The following is a 27,022-nucleotide window of genomic DNA, read 5'->3' on the forward strand; positions in this document are numbered from 1 at the left end:
GTTGGGTCCATTGGCATTTCTGTGGAGAGTTTGCATGTTCTCCCCGCATTCGCATGGGTTTACTCCGGGTGCTTCGGTTTCCTTTACAAGTCCAAAGACATGCGCTATGGGTGAATTGGGTAAGTTAAATTGTCCATAGTGTATGAGTGTGAATGAGAGTGAATGGATGTTTCCCAGTGATGGGTTGCAGCTGGAAGGGCATCCACTGTGTAAAAACGTGCTAGATAAGTTGGTGGTTCATTCTGCTGTGGTGACCCCAGATTAATAAAGGGACTTAGTCTATTTAGAAAATGAATAAATGATTAGTTTGTTGAAATGGTTTCTGCCCTCAAGCTGAAAAGGTCATGTTTCTCTTTTTGGCAAACAAACGATGTTTGGGGCCCCTTCACAGATGTATAGGGAATTTTCTTTATATATATATATATATTTTCTCATTCCTTTTTACATGTTTTTACAATTTCATATCTTGTTCCTTATTCCATTAGACTGGCTGAGATATTTTTTTGATGGTGCTGTATAATTGCTGTATTGTTTGCTAGTGTTTTGGTGCATGTTCTAGTTGGTATCAGGTAATAACACTGAGATAATTCTGTTATATATATACATATGTTACATATATACATGATGTACACTATGCGGTGTTATGTTTTCATTAAAACTTCTATAAATCAAGTAAAAAAAAAATAGTGTTTTGTTCTGTAGACAATTTATATATATATATATATATATATATATATATATATATATATATATATATATATATATATATATATATATATATATATATATATATATATATAAGAAAAATATAACAGGAAATCCTGTGAAAAATTCCATCCTCCGTTAAACATCATCTGGGAAATATTTGAAAAAGAAAAAATTTGAGTTCAGCTGTAAATAGAGCTCCTTTTGTGCATCAAGGATGCTTGCAAATACAGAAACTCAAAGACCTGTGTTCAGGTCACACTTCAGCCTCAAATCAAATAAAAGACATAATGAATCATATTTTTGCATTAGGAAAATGAAGCCATTTTCAGCACCATTAAGATCTGTTGCATTATTGTTTCCCATTATTTTTATGACAATTAGGCACATTTCCCTCTAGCAGTCATTACCGTGAGGCAAAAAACTCATTACTTTAATGTCATCTACGTCAGCTGTCTGGATAATTTCATCTTGGTGATACTCTATATATACATCGGCAGAATTCAAAAATATTCACAAAACAACAGTCCAGAGCCAGATTTATTAACAGCTTTTGCCAGGGCAAAGCTTCTTTTGGCAATAAAAACTACTGAATTTGATACTAGTTACAATTATTATGTTTTAATAGTCATTTTAATTCTGTTCAATTATCATAAACATCATTATCAGGTACACAGAACATGAAAATCAATAAATGTGAGATTTATACTTAATTATTTCTACAGACTATATTATTTCAACATTACAAATCACATTTTGTAACACGGATCTAATAAACATGGGAACGGCATGCATGTAAACTGATGTCACTTGTTAAATCTGAATCCACAACACAAGTTTAGAAAGAAATTTAAAATGAGACTTCATCATAATCGTCTACTGATAACATTTTTTAATTTATTTCTTCTGCTGAACACACACAAAAAAGATATTTTGAAAAATGTTGGAAAATTGTAGCAAGAAAAAAATCTGATAATGCAAAATGTTATTTTGAAGGAAGACGATCATGAATTGAAGCGCGGAGGGGCACTTTCATTCATTTTTGAGGGGCATTTTTTATCCAAGAGAAAAAAGGGCATGTGCTCTGCAAAGGTTGAGCCCTACCTGTGCACATGCCTGATAACAAGAACTAAAGTTTAACAACAACCATAACAAACGACACCATATCAAGCATAAAAAAGCACAACTCTTACAACAACTTTTGAAATAATCACTGAAATTTTGTGAGAATAATAAAAGCCACACACAAAAAAATGGCAAAAAATGTACATCAGCTAATTTAAGATCTATAAGTAAGGCCTGTTCACTCTTAGAAAGATATAATGCAAAAAATAAAAAATAAAAGTGCCCAATATACCTTCCCTTTTCCAGCACAGACTAACACAATATTTAAAAAAAAAATTTTTTATTAGTTTATACACACTCAAAAAATAATCTTGCTGTTTCAAACCACTGAAACTCACTTTTGTTGGGACAACATAATTGTTTTATGTTCAATCAACTTAAATTTGTTAAAAGATTATTAACTTAATTAATTTGTGTTGAAACAGCATGAAGAAAAATTGTGTGGAACCCAGCAGTCTTTATAACCAAACATCAACAACCACAATCAATCAGACTCCACCCATCTTAAAAAAAAGCTTGACAATTTAAAGTAAGTCCTCAAAACTGCAGTGCACTTTCATTACAAACAGAGTAAAATAAACCATTTCACATGCACGCTGCTATTGTTTCATTATGTTAATAACAATCACTCTTGCAGTGAATGGAGCAAACCACATCAAGTGACCGCTCTGTCAACTGGCCCCAAAACATTTTCACACGGGCACTTTGCCATCCTTAATGGCCGGCCCTGGTATTACAGTAATGAGAATCAGCATTAGGAATAAACCTAAAAATAAAAGCCTGCTAATGAGAGTATGGAGCAATAATGAGCTTCACTGTCACTGAAAATAAGTCAATAACAGATCTAATCTGAAAACCAATACTAATAATAAGCTCTTTTAGCACTATTTTTAAGGTAAAGCGTGAGTTATAGACAACGTGTTGATGAGATTCACAGTAAACAATCACTTCAAGCTGTCTTGTTTGTTTTTCTCCAGTTGTTTATATGTCGATTAATTAATTTTGATGCGTCTTTCTTCTTTATCTCTCATAGCTTTCACTAAACAAAAGCTTTATTGGCTGCGAATGCAAATGAAAATCCACAGGTGTGACTGGTTTCCGTAATAGGGGAGACGTTATTTCCGTAGCAACAAACAAAAAAGCCACAGCTACTTGTTGCTTAATGCATCCGAAATAAAAATAAATTTCCTCGGTTAATGAAAACTTTTTATTTATTTTTTTTAAATGGAGCGGAAAAAAAGACGAGGCTTTAAAAGATGGTTAATAATGGTTTGATCATTTTATAGCCTGGCTGGGGGATATTCTGTAATTAACAGGGGCAGAGAAAATGAAATCAGGTTGTCAGGGTTGCAGAAGTTAATAATGTAAAAGCGCAATTTTCACCCTTCATTAATCTAGAGAGCACAATCGCTGGAGGTTATCGCCAGGACTTTTTTTTTTTTTTTAAATGATTGTGGACAAGCTATTGTTTTGACACACAGCATCAGGGTGTTACTGAGTAAACAGGGTGTAGACTGAAAACAAACACAAGAGCTATTCTTAAAGGAACAGATCAGCTAAAAATGACTGTTCTGTCGTTTACACAGCCTCACTTCCACTTGGTGTGACATGTCTGGTTATAAGACAAATGCAAATGTCATTTGGAGTCACTGGTGTCAAACTGAAGAGACGCATCCTGAAAAGCTGTGTTTTGAACATACCACATGCAAAGTAGTGCCATGTGATACTGGGAAAAACAGACATTTTGAAATTAGTTTTTTGTGAAGATTTGTTTATCAAGTAAAGTCAAAATTATAATAGCCCTCCTGTGACATTTTTGTAAATATTTCCTCATTTTCACAGTATTTTCTATAATATATTAAATTATATCTTTATTTTGGGTTCGAATGGCTTAATTAAAAAATTATTTGCCTAATTAACCACATTTAGTTAACCTAATTAGCCTAGTTAAACATTTAATTTGCAGAGTAAGCTGAATACTTGTATCTTGCAGCTAAAAATAACTAGAAAATTATTATGTACTTTCATTATTGCAAATACAAAAGAAATTATTTATTATGTTTTAACTTCTCTGGTGCACCACTTGGAAAGTAACCTAAATTTCACAGGTGGAGTGATAGTTTTTACTTCAAAGTGTAGCATGTAAGTTTGACACCCAGTGGTTGAACTGGCTATTGCATTCCTGGATCAAAACACATGCAAGCGCAGGTTGCCAGATTGAGGACCAACAGGAGTGTGGTTTGGAGGTTATTGAGCTTAATTGCTGATTTATATCGAGTTCTAAATAAAAGCAATGGCACACAATAGAAGAAATGTTTTCATATTAAACGTTTTTGTCCTAAACAATACCTGAAATTTATATTTTAGAAAGTGTTTCTATTTTTGAAGCTCAACAACAAAAAACCTGATGACATGATGACCTCAGGTACACCTCTTGTGCTTTATTCAGTGTTAAATGCTAATAATGTGAGTTTGAATGCCATTTTACATGACATTTATTGCCATACTACTGAAAGCAGCAGCAGATAGTTCACCTCACATCTTGAAAATAAAATAAAGCGATTGAAATGACCTTTAGAACTGTGACTCTGTGCAAGCCAACAGTGATTCAGCATGCACATTTAATAATGTTAAACAGGTTTAATATGTATTAATTGGGTTTTAAACGTTACCATTTCTTGAGTGAGTGCATATTCTGTGCTTCTGAATGGCTGTATTTAAATTTCTGTCATGTTTCGTCTGATACAAACAGCCAAATTGCTTATCCCTGCAAATCTTGTTAATACACAGGGTTACAATGTAACCTACTAACCTAATGTTTATGTTCGTAATATTTATATTATTTGCCCATTAAAAACCACCTCTGTGGTTTATTCCACTGTGACGACCCCAGATTAATAAAGGGACTAAGCCAAAAAGAAAATGAAAGAATGATTGAATGAATAACCACCTCATGTGGAACTCTGATTCTGCGTCTCATTTTGGAGTCTTTACTGTCCACTGCATTTCAGTTACGAACGCATGCTTTGAAAGCCTTTCTGACTGAATGAAATGCAAAGTTTTCCAACACGGCAAACTTGATGCTGTAATATATTTGTCTAATAAGACAGTGGACGGGTTAAATGACCAAAAAAAAAAAGCGTTGCGGCATGTAACACACATTTTCAAAGCAGAATATCTCAGTTCAGCATTGCTTTTCAGATAAACAAGCATGTTCACTTATCATGTTTACTAAAAATATGCAAACATATTATGGTATTTTTATGCTTTAAGAGTCAAAAACTACATACAGCACTTTTCAACTTTATTTAGTAGTATGGAAAAAATCTACGATCATTTATCTGAGTCCTTGGGATGATTTTGTTGGGAAGAAAGCAGATATTTGAAATAAAAATAATAAATAACTTTTTTAAGTTAAGAAGGTACTTTTTTAACTCTGAAACCGTTTCATCTGTTTAAAATTGAATGATTTGAGACTTTTTTTTTTACAAGCAAGTAGGGCTGGGCAATTAATCGAAAAGTAACCGAAATCAAAATTCAGAACCTATAATTGATAACATTTTTCCAAGTCAATTTTTTCTATCACTTTTGGGTATGCACAGGTATGGTCCGGTGCAGCCTTCGCACGGTCGCATACCTGCGCACCTTTTAAACAAAAATGTAACTACACGTTGCACATTTGCACTACACTGATGATGATCGGAAGCTGCATCAGAGATGCCGCATATCTTTCCATTACAATAAATTATTAGTAATGGAAATGATCAAGTAATGCACCCTTCATTCAAAAATCTCTCACTTGTAATATGTGAGCATTTTTACTGTACAAAACTTGTCAGTGAACTATGAGGGCAAATTAATAAATAAATAAAATAATAGTTCATTAATCGTAATAGAGTTAAAATGTTCAATTAATTGAGATTTTAATTTTAGGCCAAATCGCTCAGCCCTACAAGCAAGTACTACAATACACACAAGTACTTTTATTTTTTTCAATTAAATAAATTAGTTACTTTTTTAATTTGTCTTAATGATACAAATTTATTGAATCTGTTTTTTAAATTTAATTAAATTCAATTCATGTTTATTTATATAGCACTTTTACAATGTAGATTGTGTCAAAGCAGCTTAACATAGAAGTTCTAGTAAATTGAACTGCATTTACAAGCATGCATACGTTCTTCAAAACATCTCTGTTGGACATTTTCAGATGAATAGCATTTTTAACAAACTTTTCTCATGCAAGACAATGCAATCACTTTATTCTTAAAGCACAGCAGAACAAAAACCATTCCCTCACTATTAAGGAAAATCATTTCAAATTGGGTGAATAAAACCCAAAATTGGCCCGGCGCTATTGATCCAATGGGTGCTGTGGGACACTCGCTTGCTGTTTTTTTGATGTTGAAAGCAGCAAAGCGAATAACCATGGAAACAGGAGGGGGGTGTTTTCAAAGGGTGGTTTCTCCTTATGTAATATTCAGTACCAACGATGCCACCACGGAGGAGAAATCGGCCCTCACAGCCTAAAATTACAGCTAAAACTCGCAACACGAACCTAGCGTTTATAATGCAATTAGCTAAACATAGCGCGCCGAGCGCATCTATAAACAACGTCCGTTTACACGCATCTGTCTGTCTGCAACAGATCTTGCGAACGGCTGTAAATACCTGCCTGGAAGAAAAACTACAGCTTCCCTGGAAGGTCACAAATATTACACAGCTGACGGCGGACAAATCAATATCCTCAAGACCGGAGCCGTCCGCTTGCACTAGACTTCACCACAACATGTTGCTGTGCCAAATTGCCCTGTTACCACGGGCATTGCCAGACAATAACATTTTCCATCAGACCAAATTGAGGAATTGAAGAGTGAATTTGTGGCCGAGAGCTCTCTGCTGAAGCAGGGAACAGGCTGTCTGGATGTTTGCCAAGCTGAAATGATCTTTAGTTTTTATCAATCTTCCCTCAAAACAAGCTCGAGTCTGGCCTCTCAGCTTGGGCTTAAAGGGAAGTGAATGAGTGACGCTTTTTCTCCTACAGTATGAGCGATTTTTGAGACAAATATCAAAGGCGTTAGACAGACAACAGGCCATCTCCTTCCTGACGGAGATATTATGCAACGTGTGAATAGTTCCTCAGCCATTTGATGTTTCTTTGATGGCTCTTGTTATTCCAGTTATTGGATTCGCGTAACGTGCGTGCAGGGGCAGGCTTCAAATTTTGCGCAACGATATCTCACAGTTGAAGAATTTAGGGTGTTATTGACGGAGCAAGGCAAATAACTGTGATTGAATAACAGCAGAATGCAGAGCAGAATATAAATGCGTTTAAACCTGCATGTTTTGATGCAGCAAGCAGCTCAAGTGTGCACTTCATAATTTGTTTTGGGTCTTGTTTTCCAGTTAATGTGACTAATCATCTATAAGACAAAAGTTGTCCTTAATTGTTGGCAAAGTCTGACAGAATTTCTTTAAAGGGCCTCTATTATACCCCTTTTACAAGATAAGTCTCTGGTGTCTGCAGAATGTGTCTGTAAAGTTTTAGCTTAAAATACCCATCATATTATTTATTATACAATGAGGAATATGCACAGTGCCTTTAAATACAAAGCCTGTGCCTTTAAATGCAAATGAGCTGGTTCTCCCCACTCACTGTTTTCCCCACCCACTTGTTGTGTTTATATCACTCTAAAATGACTGTGGACACACTATACATAGTTCTGTACAAACAGCGTCCAAAAGTAGATTTTGCACCATAGATGCCCATGAAGTCATTTGTGTGTTTGCGTATGTGTGAAGACAGACATTTTGTTCCTTAAATAAACATGCTTAGTTTATATATACATAAGCTGTTATTGTGAAGTTGGATGACTACATGGAGATGGGGTGCTAGTGGCTGGGATGAAACCAAAAAAACACTCTGGTGACATCCTTACATCTTTTTTTATTTACAATCGCTCCAATGCTGCTAGCTACGGCACTTATTTTCACGTGTGTTGTTATATACCCTTTTTACATTTCCGGGTTTCTTAGTATAAGAAGTCGTCATAGTTGGGAAAACTTAGAGCGCAGTGAATGGGAGAATACAACTAATATTTTTAAAAATCTTATTTGCTGAAATAATAAAAGAAAAACACCACAATGATGTTATCAAGACTTTCAAAAAAGGGAAAAATAGAGAGACTGATGATGGCAGCCAGAGGGAAGAATAACATCAAATTTACTGTCCTGCCCCATAGACGCTGCATTAGAAATGCCTCGCACAAGCGGTAAATCGGTTTTTGTAATTTTAAGCAAATGTGATATACTACATACATATACAAATATAAATGGTCATACGTTTAAAAAAAATCTAAATATTAAAAACTTTCAAGGATTTAAGATTTAGGATTTAATGCGTCATAACAGGCTTGTGAAAAGGGTCAATTCTGAGCTGAAATGAAAAATGGGAGTGCGTGGTTTCCCTCACCATTAACCGTTTTTTCAGAGAATGACAAAGGACCAACCATTGCAGCAGGTTCAATACAAGTTTATAAAGAAAAGTAAAAAGCACTGCAGTGTTTGGACACGCTGTTTTTGTCTGAGTTAATTAGTCTACCAATATGACTGAAACGTGTATATTCCATGAAAAGTGTGAAGCAGATGCATAAATCTCAGTTTTTCGAATATTTTTCAACTTGGTCCAGGAAAATGTGCGCATGTCCTATGTAAGGCCACATTTTAATAAAACTATAAACTTCATACCGAAACTTCAAACCAAAGGTTTTTTTTTTTTGTATTATTTATCTTTATTGACAATGGTGTTCGGTCAATAAATATCGATAAGTAAATAAATTATATATGGCTCAGCCATTTACAAGTTTAATATTTAAATAACACAATCTATTTAATAGATTATTATCAATTAATCAATTCTTGATTGATTGTCAACATCTATGATCTCAAATGATTCATTAGAGCATAGAATTTCAGTTAGCAACAACAAGCCAAGTATCGTTTTTCTGGGTCATGAAAAATTATTGCGCAAAAAAAACATTAAGGCTGTTCCACAACATCGTGTCTGTAAAAACATATAATGTGAAATTGCACAAATCAAAAATGTGCAAATATCTAAATATGCTTGGTTATCATTGATTGAAGTTTTCTGTTATAGTCAATATTAAATAAAAATAAAACATTCTTCAAAGCAAACTGATAATAAAAATACATCGTAATATCGAGATATCGCTATATAACATGCAGCGATGCGTATAGCTGATGTAAATGATATTGAGCTAGTTTTATCCGAAAGCTCACTGTATTAACTCACCAATTCACACAAAAATGCAAATTCCTTCTTTGTGTACTACATTGGAATATGACGTATTCACTGGCGTATAAACAAACGTGAACAGGCGCATTTGAGCTTGTTTACCACAGAGAGAGAGAGCACATGCTTGTGAATCTTTCATGATTAAAGATCAAGACAAACCCAGCAATGCTTGTTGCACATTTTCAACCTACAATAACGAGTCAAAACATAGCCAAAATATTTTTTTTGCAACGTAAACAGCGGCATTATAGTAATATAGTCTACTATAAAAGCAGGTACAACAGTGTGTTCAGATAGCAGTTTGTTGAATATGTCCTAATGAACACTTGGTATAGGACAAATTGATGCCATATATGAATATATTTATAAATATATAAGCATTTACACACATAGTTAATAAAAATTTTAATATTCAAATTAAATTACTAACAATAATAAATATTAAACACTAAATAACAGTTTGCTTTGCTTATATCAATAGCCCTTTTCTCCCTTTTTAAACAATGTTTGGCCTCAAACACTGATTATGAAATGGATTTGTGGAGTATACGTGTAATACATCAAAGGAACGTGGAGCTTCGAGTCGAAACTCTTTGAACAAACTGCGTCCTTCATCTGCCGTCATATCAAATCATTTCCTCTGATTGACTCTCTCAGACGGTGATGGAGGAGCATTAATTCTTGACGTCTGCTTTTTATCTTCGAGGGTCCTGCTGAGCACATCGAGTGTGTGAACATGTGTTTAGTCTGTCTGAGGAACTGCATTCACCTCTTTTACCCTCTCGCTATTTTATTATCATCGTCTAGTCATGCATCTGAAAGCAGACCTTTAAACAACTACAAACGCCTTTTACCTAAAATCAAATTATTATCCATTTCAACCAGGGACGTCAGTTTCTGCAAATTTCCATGATTGATTGTCGTTTAAACGACTGATCAACTAATCTTTATCCTTAATAATGCACGACTTGAGCTAATGACATTTAAAATGTAGGCCTAAACAGCAAATGAAAGGGTCAATTAAAGGAATTGATTATTGATCATTTGAGGAAATAACATTAAAAGTGAATGAGATAAGGGTTAAAATATTAGTATGTTTAAATATGCAAATGAGGCATTCTTTGGTTAAATATGCACAAAAAAATCTGACAACCTTTCATTGATTATTTTAAATGATAAATTCTGCAAGAATAGTTCAATTGAATTAAGGAGGATTAGGACTTATATTAAAACAAAAGGTCTGTATTTTAATTTATTACTATTATTTTTTTAATTATTGTATTAATCTATTATTACTAAACTTCTCATTGTATTAATTGTATATTGCATGTTTTATTGACAATTGTGTTGTGAATGTTTGTTAGACCAAATTTGCAAGTTGTTGTGTTTGAATGTCTAAAAAACAAACAAAAAAAAAAGTTATAAATGAATAATATGTATAAAACATTTATATTAAGTGGAACTAGGCATGGGACGAAAACCAGTTTCAAGGTTTACTGCGGTTTGAAAAAGTCAAGGTTTTAATACAGCTAAACTTTTATACTGTTCCCATGGTATAAATAAGTTTTTTTAATGTATTTTTTGTGGTTGTTGTAAAGAAATATGTGTTTTTTGAAACTAATGAAGAGAGCAGAGTTTAATGATTTATTTTAATGATTTAGCCTGATGTGTTTACTGTTTCAAATTATTATATTATGCTGCTGAAAATAAAATAAATTGTGGTCAATGGGGAAAATTTTTTTTTCTTGTTTGTTTTACCCAGACATTAAAAAATAACTTATTTTAGAGCAGTAATCTTAATACAGTGAAACCGTGGTATTTTTTATCAAGGTTATCATGCCGTCAGAAACAAAAAAAAAAACAAAAAAAAAACAAGCTCACAAACCAACTACAGTTAATTAGCCATATTTGTAATTAGTATTTGCATTTGCATCACGAAAGTAACGTTACATTATTCATGGGAGTCCCTGGTTTTGAAAAGAAGTAATAACGTTTAAATCATATTGGTTATAGACAGATTTTACAACATATGGTAGAAAATTTATAAAATGGTTAATATAGGTTTTTTGACATTGTTCGGGGCCACCTAATTCCCCCATGGCCCTGAGCAGCTGCTTGTCTCGCTTATTGGTCCACCGTTGTTTACAGAGGGAATTTAGGGATTTTTTAATTACAAAATTAAGAAAACAAAAGCCATTAAAATGTGTAGAAATAAACTGTTTGAAACTACCAGGCTAATAAACATGAGAAAATCCAACTGCAGAAAAATTTCCGAACATAAATATGAAAACTGAATTTATGACTGATCTAGATATCTCAGAGGAGAAAAAAATAACTAATTTTGAGAAAAGAGCCTTTTAAAACATGTAGTGTAATTGAAATCTATAGACATGAATTGATAAAGTGTTATAAATTAACACAAACACTTACAAGTGAAAAGCTACATTTTATGAAAAGCCAAAAATCTCCAGACAGATTTGCCTGCAGTGTCTCATCTTAACAAAAGCACTTAATGATTAAATGTAATGACTAATATGCAATGTGTCAACAGCACTGTCACGGTTGTACACACTGGCAACTGTGCATGTGTGCGTCTATGTGTGCCAACAGTGTGTATTACAGTGAATGTGTTATTTTCTTCTCAAAATCGAATATCAAAAAGATAATAATAATGATAAATTCTGGATAATGTGAAAAGGCAGGTGTTTACTCTACAATGTCTATGATGTGTTAAAAGCTTATGTCATTTAGTTGGAGTTTAACGAAATATTACATAGTAATATCCCAATATAAAAATTACATGACGCATATCATTGATGTAAACAATAACTGTTTAATTCCTTTGCAAACTACGTCACATAATGACCTATTTGTGAGCATTTGGGTTTGTAGGGAGAAAATGCATTTGTGAAAACGCAAATAATTTACGAGACACATAGGGCTCTATTTTGACGGTCCATGCGCAGAGCGCAAAACGCAGGGCGCAAACGCTTTCAGGGCGTGTCAGGACGCGTTTTTGCTAATTTACTTCTTTGTGTACTGCTCTAAATAATGACGTATTCGCAAGACCGAAATCAAATGTGAACTGTCTCATTTATTTGGGTTTGTTTACCACAGAGCACACAGTTGTGAATCTTTCATAATTAAAGATCAAGACAAACACAGCAATGCTTGTCGCACATATCTGACCTACAAAGACAAGACAAATTATTGCCAAAAAATTTTTTTTTCCAATCTAAAGAGCAGCCTCTTAATAATCTTCCTATATACACAAAAGCAGGTGCAGTGTGTTCAGAAGGCAGCTTGTTGAATGTACCCTTACATAGTATAGGACAGATTGCTGTTAACTGCAACAATATCCTAACATATTAATGCTTGTAAACATACATTTTTATATAATGCTGCTGTATATGTACACTGGAACCATATGAAATTGTAGGGCTGAATTCAACAGAGACTTTCATCAACAGATGGAGTTCATGGTGCAAAGCATTAAAGCTACTTTTAATCAGTACAAACTGCTCACTTATTAAAAATCTCTAACTGCCATCAGCAATTTCAGAATTCGGTCTCATTACTGATGCATAATATGCGCATACAAATGTGTGCATCAAGGATAGATGTATTGGGTGAAAGTGTGTTTGTTTAATTATGTGACTAGGTCTGTCATATGGAATTTTAGTTGTGCGATATAGTCATAGAATTTATTGCGATAAGCAATACTATTGTCATTTTGAGGTCATTTAATGCCACTGATTATATAATGAATATATAACAGCATAATATTGCAAATAGCCATTAACATACTTTTCATTATTTAGAGTCTATAATTTAATGTTAAAAAGGTAAATGTCCTACTATATGCTATTAAATATCGTATTAGGTAAATATCCAACTATAAACTTTGACACCGGTGAGGAAGAACCAAATGGGTAAAACATAAATGCCTTTAACATTATTTGTGAATTTATAAATATATACACACCAATGGCAAAATTTATTGAGGTGATCTCCAAGTATTGCACGATAAGTCAATATATTTATTATTGTGACAGGGCTAGATCTGACTATGTTCTGAAAATAATAAAAACTGCATATATACATATACAATTTTTTAGATGACTATAAAAATCATTTATTACATGTCAAGCTAAAAGTCCTATTATATATATATATATATATATATATATATATATATATATATATATATATATATATATATATATATATATACTAATAAATGTCCTATTAGGCAAACATTAAAGGGTTGAACGTAAATGGCTTTAACATTATCTGTGAATTTGTAAATATATATTGCAAAAAAAAAACATGTCAAACTTCCCTGTTATACGGTGAGATCTATATTTATGTATTTATATTATCATTGTCAATATTAAATATTAAAAAGCATTTACCAAAGCAAAATAGTAAAATGTCACATAAATGTCAATTATTATATTCAACTGTTACAAAAATTGTCAATCAAAAAGAGTGTACTGTCTAATTTTAAATATCCAACAAGCTTTTATGTTTTACATTTTTGTGACTAAATTTTAGAGGTAAAAATGCTTCAATGTAGTCAATTTCTAGGTAATGCAAAATTAATGTGTATTTTTTTATATGTTTAGACCATGCTATTATGTGACATCTGCAAAAATATTACTTTGTTTGCAATTGTGTAAATATGCAGTTAATTTGTTAATCTTTTATCATCATCATATCAAATACAAAAAAACAAACATTCTCCAAAACAAAGAGATAATATATGAATTGCTATATTTAGACAGTCAGCACTTTTTAAATAGTGTAAAATTAATATTTACAGACAAAAAATCCATGTAGTCTATTTATAGGTCATGAAAACCACATGTGTAAAAAAATGGCAAAATAAGCATTACTGTGAAATAAATAAAAATACTCAATAATGTTTGCAAATTTTGCAAAGTCTAAAAACACAAACTGACAATCTGTAACTTCAGTCAACATTATTTCCTAATAGTGTGACAAATTCAATTTTAAATGTACAATAAGGTTAAAAATAAAGGTTAAAATGATAGATAGATAGATAGATAGATAGATAGATAGATAGATAGATAGATAGATAGATAGATAGATAGATAGATAGATAGATAGATAGATAGATAGTTACTGTTTATCAATGTCTTCACAAGTGTATTAGATTGTCACACACTTAAACATTTGGAAATAATGAAAGGTGCACTGCATTAAATGTAAATATCATGCTTAAGCAAACTTACAAGATATAACAACTTGTTTATGCCATTTATACACTCAACACTTTCATTCAAGCAATTCCACACACCATTTTCACCACGACTACTTAAAATAAGTTCAAAAATAAAACTACACCAGCAAAACTGTACCTTAAACTCATCTCCAGCATGTCAGAATATTCCTGTGTTCATAAGCGACGAAGAAGAATAAAAGGACAGACAGACGGATAAAGAAAGAGAATGATATAGAGTTTTATGAGGAGGAGTGTGAGAGAAGTCCATGTGGGATGAGGGAAAGAGTGAAACAGACGGAGCTCAAGAGACAGACAGAAGGAGAGAAGGGAAAATGAACCGAGGAACGGGAACGAGCACGAGTGCGAGCGCGTGTGAGACAGGATATGCGCGTGCACGTAGTACTGTAAAACGGGACGCTGCCTGTTTGCGAGCGGGGATGTAAAGTGTGAAAAAAACGAAAACGGGCGAGTGCGCATAATATTACACGAAAGTAAACAAGTGAGTGTCGTAAAGTGAAACCTCATACCGCCGTTGAGAGAAAGGAGAGGGTGATAGCATCATAACGGGAAAGAGGAGGAAGAAGAGACGGAGAGCAACAGGTTGACGAGCAGTTTCCCTAGAAACAGCGGGAGTGCGCGCGGGAAACAGCTGTCCTGTGGTTTCGTGTTCGCTATCTGACTGACACCGTGCATTAAACTAAACGACAACAAATATCGCCGTTATTATCAACGCTGATGAATGCGTGTGCTTGTCATCGCACCACTATGATAGACGGTGACTGGATTCAGAAGTGATTACATAATGCTATTCTCGAATTATTATTTAATACAAGGCAGAAATGGCGAGCCATTATTAAATCGAATGTGCAAGACTTCCGGTGTCATGCTGTTGGACACTATACTTAATAGTATATGTCACAATAGCGCTTTGATTTATTACCGCAATCATAAACATAGAAATTTGTAAAAACAGAATAGGTTTAGTTTTCTGTTATGATCCGTCTTGAACATTCACATAAAATATCCTTAAATGAATCATTGTTTAATCAAAGTAAAATGTAGTAACTGTTTTTGGATTATAATTTACAATTTGTATAACCAGTAAAACCATGGCTGATAAGTGGTTGTCATGGTTTAACTGAAATAATCGCTTTTCTTTTTATAAGAGAAGGCTATTCTCTGTGTACGAATGGGCGCAACCATTTCAATCTTTTTGGCTCAAGACTTCCGGTCTCATTCACTTCCATTCATGTTTAGACAAAAAACAGCTTGTTTTGCTGCTTAATGTTGCAAACTGATATTTATTATATTATGTCTGTAGTCATGCAAGCGCTTGTTTGTAGAGCAAGTAGTTTGACCATTTTCTGCTGTTTATTATTCCTAGTCATTTCCCCCATAGGCCGAATTGGAAGTTCTAAATCAATCGCAAAAACAAGCGCATTTCCGCATTGAGGAATAAGGTCAATAGAATCTTTATAGTCATATTGGGCACTATCATATACCCGGCGGCCGGCGCAATAAGGCACAAGTTTTGTTTGGCACAATTTGTTGCTACTTTCAGACCAGCGCAACAGTAATTTTCACGTTTTGTGCCAAATCGTTTAAATAGCAAATCCATTTGCTCCACTTTGTGGACTCATGGTCTATAAAAGCTGGTCTAAAGTCCAGCACAGAGTGCATTTTTTTGTGCCAAATGCTTACACATTGCAGGATGTACAGCAATACACAAATATCTTTACATATGAAAACAATTAAAGGATTGAAATGTTACAAAACAAATTTATTTTCTACATAAATATAAAAAACACTGGCTCCATGGCTCAACTTGGGGGGCTTTTTCAGTTTATTCATGACAATTTACATTTGTATAATGTTATTATTACTAGTAGCATTATTTATTATATGCATATTTATATTTATCTTAAAAAAACAAGTTTAGATTTGTCCTTCTGTCGGATTTGAGATGTATGCATCACCATATGGGGCATATGAATAGGACGTTTCCTAACTTTTTTTGCTAAAAAGTTTTTTGACCTCACTTCGTTATTACTGTTCATTTGTTCATTTGCTGTAAATCAGAACTGAATTTTGAAATAGTTTAGAAAGAAATCTTTGTGCTTTACAAACTAAAGTTAATATGTAGGCTAATAAATGTCTTCAGTGTAGTGCGTTCAACACTGTGAAGTAAACACTACGAAAGTAAAGGAGTAAAGAAGAGTAAAAGTAAAGTAAAAAGAAAGTAAAGAGGCCGAAAAGAGGAGGCTCGTTCTTAATGCTCGCACTGTAGATGGTCTTTTTAACTGTTTTCTCTCAAGTAAAGCATTCCGGTTTTCCCCTTACAAAGTCCACCATTTAAATGGCAAATGCGCCATGACATGACGCAACTGACAATTGGCTTTATCCACATTATGTTCAAAACACACCCATAAGGGCACAGGGCACAGAGTGTATTTTTCCGTCCTTAAAATAGCAAAAGTCGATTCGGAAACAGTCTTAATGCGCCAAGCGATTTAGACTTTGAGCCAAGATCGTTAAAATAGAGCCCACTATGTATTCAAGCTTTTTGGTGAGAATTGCTTAAGTTTAATTGATAATATACTGTATTACCATAAAATTGACTGTAATAAAATTAAATCATTCTTTTTGCAGCATGTATAAGTTAATATAAAACATTTGTAGCATGTAAAGTTAAGATTAAGAATTTACTCCTAATAAAAAGCAAAAATCTTCACCAACAACTTTTTAATTGTAATTGATGTAATATGATGTGCGTTTTTGTAATGTATACACATTAGGAAATATAAAAATCACAGTTCTTGGTGCTGTAATGGATTAAGCCTACACTTGCAATCATGAAATGCCACTATGTCGTATGTAAAAACTGCTCCTTTTTCTGTTTTAGCATTTAGCTTCACTTATTAAAAAGGAAGCATTCTAGCAGTATATTAGTCAGTAATGGAAACGTTGTGGTTGATTGCACCACCACTCACAATCTTGCTCTATAGACATTGTTGTCAATAGCATTCTAGTGTGACACGCTGCATTGTCATCGAAATCATTACAGATCATATAAAGCCAGTAGTCAACTCTGTCAAACTGTGTCAATTTATGTTAGCATTCTTGTATCTCGCATCACTTTTGTTGTGGCTGTGGTGTGAGATGAAGGCCAGGGAGTGGTTTGAGTGTATGTGTGTGTGTTCCAGCTTCATTGTCTATAATATCTATTATTGAGATGGGCCCCCTCGTCAGTAACAGGATACGACTGGCCAAACACAACTAACAGGGCATTCCAATTAACTAGCGCTGCTGAATGAGCAACCAACTTATTCTGTGCTACACTAAACGCAAACAACAGATTATATAGTACAGAAGAAAAAGTAGATGAAAGGAGAAGAGGTACGTATTAAGCATAACATTACACGCAAGTATCACAGTACCACAGTGTGTTTAAGGTAAAACAAACAAACAGAAAATTGTTGTTAACAATAGCATGATACATGTTTACAGATGGGATGCTAGCATGAATGTGAATCTCAAGTTAAATTAGCTTCAAACCAGCATTGATATTTCAACACGTCTGCATCTGCCACAACATGTTGGGTCTGACATATCTAGTTTTGAGAATGTGAAAATTGTCTGTGAGATTATTTTCAAGACAACCAGTCAGATACTCAAATATAGCTCAATTAATAGCATCTTTCTCTCTGAAATGCAGCTGGTCTTGCTAGATCCCCTCTGAAGAAATCAGGATGACACATGAATTACATGCACTGTATTTCAAGGAAGCAGGTGAGCTGAGTTTGTTAGTGTTTTATAGACACTCCAACACGACAAAACCTCCCCAAATCCACCAACGGATGCCCTCAGGGGGGCAGTGAAGGACCTCCGGTACGGAAGGGATGGAGGATTTGGGCTAAAACACATTAAAAACAAGCCCATATATGCTCAGTGTAGTGTGGATACTTCCATGACTTTTACCCGTCAAGTCTACATTCACACCTCTGATGCTGTCAGAACTGAGAGAAAACAGGAAAGTTAATCAACACCAGCTAATGAGTCTTCACTTCCCGCTTGGTGTTCTTGATATTTTTGCAGCTTACTATAAAAGGGTGATGAAAATTTATCTCATAAAACCAGTCAAAAACATTTCTGGGGTCGAATTTAAATGAGAGATTGCAATGTGGTATTATTTTTTGTGACCATCAATAACTTTTATAATATAAAGATGGTTTTGCTTCATACAGTTAATGGGATTTCACGTACACCACAGCCAACAGAGTGCAACTGTTGTAAGCTCAGAAGTTATTAATAAATATTGTTATTTTCACATTCATAAATAAATAAACCTTTAGCCACACCCACTCCCATTAACCATCACAAATGACTTGAGTCAGTCTCCTTACACTCTCAAAATATTTACATACATACATTTATACTGTACATACATACAGATTTTAAAATATACTTGGAATATATTATAATTCTATTGGTATAGCCAACAACTTAAAATGAATATTTTACATGTTCTCCTTCATCTTTCATACTTATTCACTTAACCAAGTTATTTTGTAGTAGAAATAGTGTAAGTGGTGCGTTCACACTGAAAACTCTAAAAATAGTAAGTGCACTTTAAATACCCGGACAATGCACTTATTCAGCCGTTAAAAATAAGTGTGTTGGACATGCACTCAACGACCACAGCTTTGCTCACGTAGTGGCAACGGCTGAGCTATTGGGTGCACATGTTGAATTACTTCATTTATTTTGGATTATGAAAACAAAATTCTTCTATTAGAGTGATTATATCGCCTCCCGGTGGTGAATGCGGTTATACTCATGACAGTTATTATTTAGTAGTTTGGTCATTTATTTCACTAATTTGGCAACCGTCATTAGGGAAACAGTTTGACTTTTCGCTTAGTAAAAAAAATAAACATTAGTGTACCATTTGGGACGCAGCTCGAGTTCCATTCATAATGTATAGACTTTTCTAATGGCCGAGTGGTTCATTTAAATTCAAAGGCAGTACCTACTGAGTAGTAGGCAGCTTCTTATGCTGCCTTTGTTTGTTTGTTTAAATTAAAGTTGCATAACGACAAGTACAAGAAAGCATTTGATTGGACAACAGTTTGCACACAATTCTGTGTGCAAGACAAGTCATCACTTAGACCAGTGGTTCCTAAACTTTTCATCCCGTCACCCCCAAAATAACAATGTGACCTCTAATATCCTCTGAGGCGGTAATAAATATAGAAACCTATTAGGTGCAAGCAATCACCAGCGGATCTCATCCACATGTTGTGAGAATGCCCTAAATGATTTGATTATTGCATACTTTACTAGCAAGACATCTCATTCTGTTAAAGTGGAAACATGTCTCTCCACCCTTTTTTGATGCATGAAGAAAAGACGTATTGTTTACTTGCATTAAATTAGAAATAATTAGGCAAAATATTAATTATTATCACTAACTGGTTCTTTAACAACATTTGACAAGTTATGGCGCCCCTCAGTTAATCTAATCTGCTAGCTAACTCTTGATTCTTAAATTGAGCAAAAAAATAAATGAATGCATATTTATTATTCATTTTTCATTTATTTACCTTTACTTTCATTCATTCATTTTCTTTTCGCAATCTGTATCTTTAATATAATGTAATCACCCAAATAGGTTGCAATCCAATAGAGAAAAAAAAATAATAATCGAAAGGCTGTAACTATAAACTATTTTTACCTTCAGTAGGTTATGGATAACATATGGTAATTCTAATGGTTTAATAAAATTAATTAGATTTTTGCAAAACAACAAGCGACCCCCCTTCATTGTCCCGCAACCTCCCCAGGGGGTCCCAACCCCCACTTTGGGAACCATAGACTACCATTGATAAGAGCATAAAAAAGGCAAACAAAAGTAAACCCCACCAATCCCTAATAATCCTAATATTAAACACTGTAGAAGTCTTTAAAGATTAAAAACTACTGAGTGTACCTCTAAAGACCCGCTGACATCAGATTAAATTGAAAATATAAATAAATCAAGGTAGTATTTGTCTTTTGTCTTACTTATTTAACTGAGAAACATAAAAATATTACAAGCATTTGGAATTTAATGAGGATAATCACTGGAAACAATCAAAATTAACCACCTGCATGCACTGCTGTAATGAGAATCTTGATGTAAATCATGCCATACTTGTCATCTAGATAATCTAATTTCTTCAAGCAAAATGCCTCAGATTTATGCTTTCATGGAATTCTCCAAAACAGCCAAACTCTCACCTGTCAAGCTAGCAGAAAACATTGGTCTCTCTATCAAAAACAAAACAGAATGGATAACAGCAAGACAAAAAAGAAAGAGGAACTGCAAACTCATGTTACTGCGGGGAGGGCCAGACTGGTGTCCATTTCCCTTTAATATTGTAGGGAGGTAATAAAGAGGAGAGAACTGAAACCAGCCCAGCTGACAGTCAGGCCAGATAGGAGCGGCCATATGATCCCATCAAACCGAGCATGGCTTTTACCTGAGCTGCAGCGTCTGTGGGGGGAGAACACAGAAACCAGAATGCTGAGCTGATCTGTCAGCCCTGCTTTATAAACTGACCCTGACGCTGGAGCATGTCAACATCAATTCACTGAAACTTGATAACCAGCACACACATTCAGTTTATGTTCAACAGAGACATGCATTACACATAAGGGACTGATTTGTTTCAATCCATTTGAATAATTTTTGAGATTATCTTAAAATTGTGGCTTTATTTTTGATTATCACAACATGTCGCGTCGCTGTAAAGCTGAACTGAAAGTTGCATTTCCTCTGATCCTGCTGAATGCCCCAAAAAGTAAATGATGTGCTCTTGTGTGGTTTCAATCTCTTTTAGGAAGAACATGATGAGGTTTATTTTGCTTAATCATCCTTTAAACTGAAGGTGTGTTTGGTTCAGCCATTAAGCAAAACCTCCTAACGACACCCTAATAACACCTAGTATTAACACACCTTTTAGTTAATGCAATTAAGTGGATGAATACAAATACTGGTGCAAACAAGGATATTTTTGGATCCTGTCCTTTTCCAACCACTTCTAGAGGTAGTCATAACGTTTTGTTGGAATCCTTAGATGGTGTAAACACTACTGATTAATGCCTCATTTCAACAAAGTGGTATAGAACAGTAGTGTTGTCATAAGTATCAAGTTGGGTACCAATCAATACTAAAATTTTTTTAAACATTTATTTCCCATTCACATTTGAGCACCGTTGAGCATGTTCTTAAATACCGCTGATTGGTCACATAAAAAAGATAGACTTTTTTATGCAACTTTAAATGCTTCATTGTCCATGTACCCTGTCAACAGGAGCAACAATAACCGTCCCATCCAATAACAGTCATTTCTGTTATCCATGTGAACAATGGCCAATCAGTTTTGTTTAAGAACATGCACAACAATGATAAAATATTAGCAGGAAAATGGATGTTTTAAAATTTCAAAAATGCACATTTACTGGTAGGAATGAAATCTTGCTATACTCATAATTCTCTCTTCTTATAGCCATATATGCCTATTACATTTCCATAAAACGCTGTGATATAGCTGGGCTCAGATCGTTTGCTCTCTCACTGCAATCGATCTGCTCCAGAGTTAGTTTCAATCGAGCCGAGACCACCTCATTCAGGCGAACTTAGACCCATTGATTTAGAGCTGATCCGAGCATGCTAACTGGGCAAACAAGACAGGTTCCGAAACAGATGTCTAGGTGTGAAAGCACCCTTATCGTGACGTGCTTTAGCTATGTATTTACAAAAGGTGCTTCCTATGTTGCCATTCCATGCACAAGTGAAGATTCTCTGTAAACCAATCAGTGTCAAGCAGCGAGTTAAGTCCCACCCATTACCATACTTTTTTGCTTTTACCCATAAAAATGGGTGTTAAAGAAAGGGATTTTGTTTTGTTTGCAAAAAAGTTAGCTTTTTTGGTACTGTTGACAGTGGGAAATGAAATAACTGTGTACCACAATGACCCATACCAATCAGTGGAAACGAGCCATAAAAATGCTATCTTTGTGCGACATTGTGAGAAAAAGCACATAAAAACGGTGCTGTGTTGTACTATAGTCTTGAATGTCGATCAAAATCATAGTTCACTCATATACTTCATATCATGAATTTGTTGATTTAATCAATTATTAGTCCTCCTGTGAAAATCATATACTGAGTGTAACAAAATATAAGGGAAGGGTCTCTGTGAAATTCAAAAGCAAGTGGTCATAGTAGACACATCTGAACGCATATTAATACCAGGTCTAATCAGGAAAGCTTCTCAGTTGACCACTAGTAATCAGATCCAAAAAAGTGAAACCTATTTTGGTTTGTAATGTCAGCTTTTGAATGGGAAAATAGCTATTTGTAAACATCTTGAAAAATTAGGTATTTAAAAAATGTTTGTTATTGATTCTGAAAAAACTAATTTAAATAGTACCAAACATCTACATACTAAGACCAGCTAGCTGCGAAACATAATCCAAATTACAAGTCACAGGGGTCAAACACACTGAAACAAATCTTGTCTAAAAGTTAAGTATTTTGACCAGCAAAGCAATCTTCCTTCATTGGACGAGAGAGAAACATGGATAGAAGCGTCGTGGGAGCCTGAGCCATCCGGGACACTGCATATTTCTCATTCCACACAGATGAGAAGTTAGGTGAAGAACAAGGGGGGGAGACCTTTGGGTGAAACACAGGAGTACAGTAGAACAATAGCCCTCTCTGCCCGTCTCCAAAGCCCCGCTAGCCAAAACACAGGCCGCCAGCGGAGACGGGAATGCCAACAGAGCGCTAACAATGCTCAGCAGTCAAAATACTGAAAGGTAGCATGGATGAACATGAGGGACAGACACACTTAGCAGGTTAAAATTGACTGAAGTGGTCTGTTTTAAACTGATATAAAAAAATTAAACTTGAATGGGGATGAATTACAATTAGGTTTTACATGCACAAGAAGATATGTACAAGTGGCATATATTTAACCATCAATAAAAGTATACATTTAGCAAATTCTTTTGTTACCTGTATGTTCAGTTGCTGTATACATCTTAGAGTTTTGTTCAGTAATTATGCCTGGTTTGCACTACAATGGTGCAGCCTGTTGGCTTAGAGCTCAAAAATAAATAAAAGAAATTGCTTGTAAACTCTACAGCAAGTGACATCAACATTGAGAAGTGCTTAAAAGGCAATTAAAATCAAAACTTCTTTATATTTTACATACGCAAGTGTGCACGCACAGCCTTTTAAACTATCCTCCATTTGCACACACACGCACGCACACACACACACCTCAGATGTTTATGTCTATGTCTTGGCCATTTTCAATAGTTTGTTGTTAGTGGGTGTTTTTGAGTAAAAAAAATATAAAATAAAATATAAAATAAAAGTGCCATGATAGACTTTTCATTTTCAGAAAAAGGTGATGATGACAGCAGCCAGAGCAGAGAACAACGTCAAATTTACTCTCAGCCCTATAGACGCTGCATTAGAAACACCTTGCGTAAGGGGTAATTTATGTTTTGTAATTTGATGCAAAGGCGATACAATAAATTCATTCATTCATTCATTCATTTTCTTAGTCCCTTTATTAATCCGGGGTCGCCACAGCAGAATAAACTGCCAACTTATTCAGCAAGTTTTTACGCAGTGGATGCCCTTCCAGCCGCAACCCATCTCTGGGAAACATTCACACACACTCATACACTATGGACAATTTAGCCTACCCAATTCACCTGTACCACATGTCTTTGGACTGTGGGGGAAACCGGAGCACCTGGAGGAAACCCACGCGAAGGCAGGGAGAACATGCAAATTCCACACAGAAACACCAACTGACCCGAGGTTCGAACCGGCGACCTTCTTGCTGTGAGGCTACAGCACTACCTACTGCGCCACTGCCTTGCCACAATATTCATAAATGCATATAAATGTTCAGACGTTGTTTAAAAAAAATCTAAATATTAAAAATTTTCATGAATTTAAGATGATGACCATTAAACGATTTATAACTGTCTTGTGAAAAGGGTCCATTATGGCCCATTAATTAGCCTTTACACCAAACAAAAACGTACTCCAGGTTTGTCGCCTGTCAGTTTAAACGATTGAGATATTTAAAAGTCTATTCTGATTGGTTTCCAACATTTTAACTGTTCATCAACTGTTTATCAATTTTTTTTTTGTTTTAGTTTAACAAATTGAACAATAGAAGTCGTTCAATTCTATCTTTATTGTTATAGTTGTGAACTTCCTATTGTATTAGAAATGGAACAATTATTATAAGTTTACTGCTATTATTTATAATAGTAAAAATTATTATTATTTATTTTATTTATTTTTATAGTTATCATTCACATTCTACAGATATAATTAATGCGTCCAGCCTTTTAATGTTACGACTACAAAAACCCAAACATTGTTTTGTCTGTTGATAATAATACATTGAAGGAAAGTCTTAGCTAAAAATCAAATCTTTTGAATTGGGTATGACGAAATCTCCTAGCAATACTCTAAAAAGCTACTCAGAACACCCAAGCCAATAGGCATATTACAATAACTGGTGGCAAGGTTTACTACAGGTTGGAAACGTCAAGGTTTTAAAACCGCCAAAATTTTCTGGTAAACCACTCCTACTGTATATGTATGTTGTTGTTGTTTTTTTTTTTTACTTTTTTTTTTTTTTAGGGCAACCATATCTCCAGTAGAAAATGACCCTATTCATCAAAAGCAATAAATATTTCAAATGTTTCTTAAAATAAAATATGTTGCGTTAAATGGAAAAAAAAAAGTTTTTTTACCCAGACATTTAAAAGGAATATATTTTAAAGCTGATATCACAATACTGTGAAACAGTGATACATTTATTCAAGGTTATCATACGGTCAGAATCTTAACCAGCCCATGCCTACAAGTATCTAATCCTAAACCATTTAGAGCAGGTTAGCTGCCATATAACAAGGCCTTGACTGCACCTTTTCATCTTTTTGCATGGCTTAACTCCAGAAAATGTTAAAAAAAAAATTAATAATAATAATCTAGTGAGTTTTGAAATACTTCCACAACTGGGCCAACAGAAGGCCTGTGCGTACATAACTGCTGACAAGGAGGAATGACATCTGCTGAAATGGCAAAAAAAAAAAAAAAATGCAGGCAAATTTACTCAACAGGATCAATGATGAAGTAGCAATGAGAATGTTTCCATTATACCTTTAAAATCTGACTTTGCAATTATTACTAAATAATACAAATGCAGATGGGACTGGGGTAATGGAAAAAGATTTTACTGTATCAATTATTTTGTGTGTGTGTGTGGAAACCATGATGGAATATGAAGCGTTAAGGAACTAACAGGATTTTCGAGTCATATGATTGTGGCATTCTTCACAGAATTAACTCAACAGAAACTGAAATGCTCAGAGAAATTAGGTGACGAAGAGGGAAATGTTTCTTGGTAGTTGAAAGATATATAACTAAATATTTATATTCTCTATGAAAAATTAGATAAGGGTTACTACCTTAGCAGTCCTAATAAACATTAATAAATGTGACTGTGCGCTTATAATCAAATCATTATTGTTCATTTAGAAAGATCATTATATGAGCAATTCCAGCGTTAAAGATGGGACATTTACAGTAAAAACTCAAAACATAAATTCACAGAGAAAGTAAATGTTAACATCATACTGAAACATCTGTTAATATTTTCCAATATATCTAACCACAGAGATATGGAATCAAAAAATATCAATCCGAGGGAAATAGATATGTGTTATGGATGTGAACAAAAAAAGTCTGCGAGTTTACAATATACAACACACTTTGCAGAAATTCTTTGACTTAAACTACACTAAGAGTAAGAGTCGGCTCACTATAGAACAAAAAGGATTTATTTGATATTTTTTGCAATTATGAGGAAAAAGCTACATTATGGATGTGACAGATGCGAAATTTCTACTTGTGTGACTTTGGTTAATCAAATATGATTGTTTGAAAACGTTGACAGACATGTTAAGTATTTTTACAGTACTGCAAAATACAAGCCTATATAAAAAAATAAGAAATGGTTTTGCTATATTGGTAAAAACCTAATTTTTTTTAGGAAGGTTGAGATTTGCATGGAATTGCTCATATATAATTGGGATTGACTTAATATTTTAGAATGAGAACCAACACGTCTATATTTTGGGTCAATCGAGTCTAAAGCAGCCCATATAACCGTATGGTAAAAAATAACAATATTTACACACAGATATAAGACAGTCTGACCATTAACCACAGCAAATTTGTTTATGCAAATAATATTGAACTAAAGGCTAGGGATATCATTTTGTGCTAGGGATATCGTGGCTCTAAGTGAAGTTTTTAAAACTGATTTCAGGAGAAGTACACACATATAGTAAACACAACAGATTCTCTATCAGCAATCCCAACAATCCTCCAATAAGAAACAAAGAGAATTCCCATAAATAACCAAGCTCATCCTACCCCAGTCATCTCATCCACTTTGCATCCCTCCTCCACCCCAACTCCACACCTTTAACCAGATTAATACTGGTTAACAGGGAGAGAAGCTGTCTGAGATCAGACTAAA

General features: G+C 34.2%; 1 protein-coding gene across 3 annotated transcripts in view; it reads right to left on the bottom strand.

Annotated features, from left to right (window-relative positions):
• ptbp3 (polypyrimidine tract binding protein 3) overlaps window positions 1–27,022 on the bottom strand; it is a 120,256-nt gene that overhangs the window by 67,927 nt on the left and 25,307 nt on the right. The window contains exon 1 of one of the 3 annotated variants that reach the window (XM_087270243.1): window positions 14,530–14,687. The exons of the other annotated variants lie outside the window; for them this stretch is intronic. The gene's annotated coding sequence lies outside the window, so the exon portion shown is untranslated. Of the gene's footprint in view, window positions 1–14,529; window positions 14,688–27,022 lie in introns of those variants that run through there. 3 annotated transcript variants of the gene reach the window in all.

This window comes from Danio rerio, chromosome 10, assembly GCF_052040795.2.
Source record: "Danio rerio strain M-AB ecotype USA chromosome 10, GRCz13ab, whole genome shotgun sequence".
Classification (NCBI taxonomy): domain Eukaryota; kingdom Metazoa; phylum Chordata; class Actinopteri; order Cypriniformes; family Danionidae; genus Danio; species Danio rerio.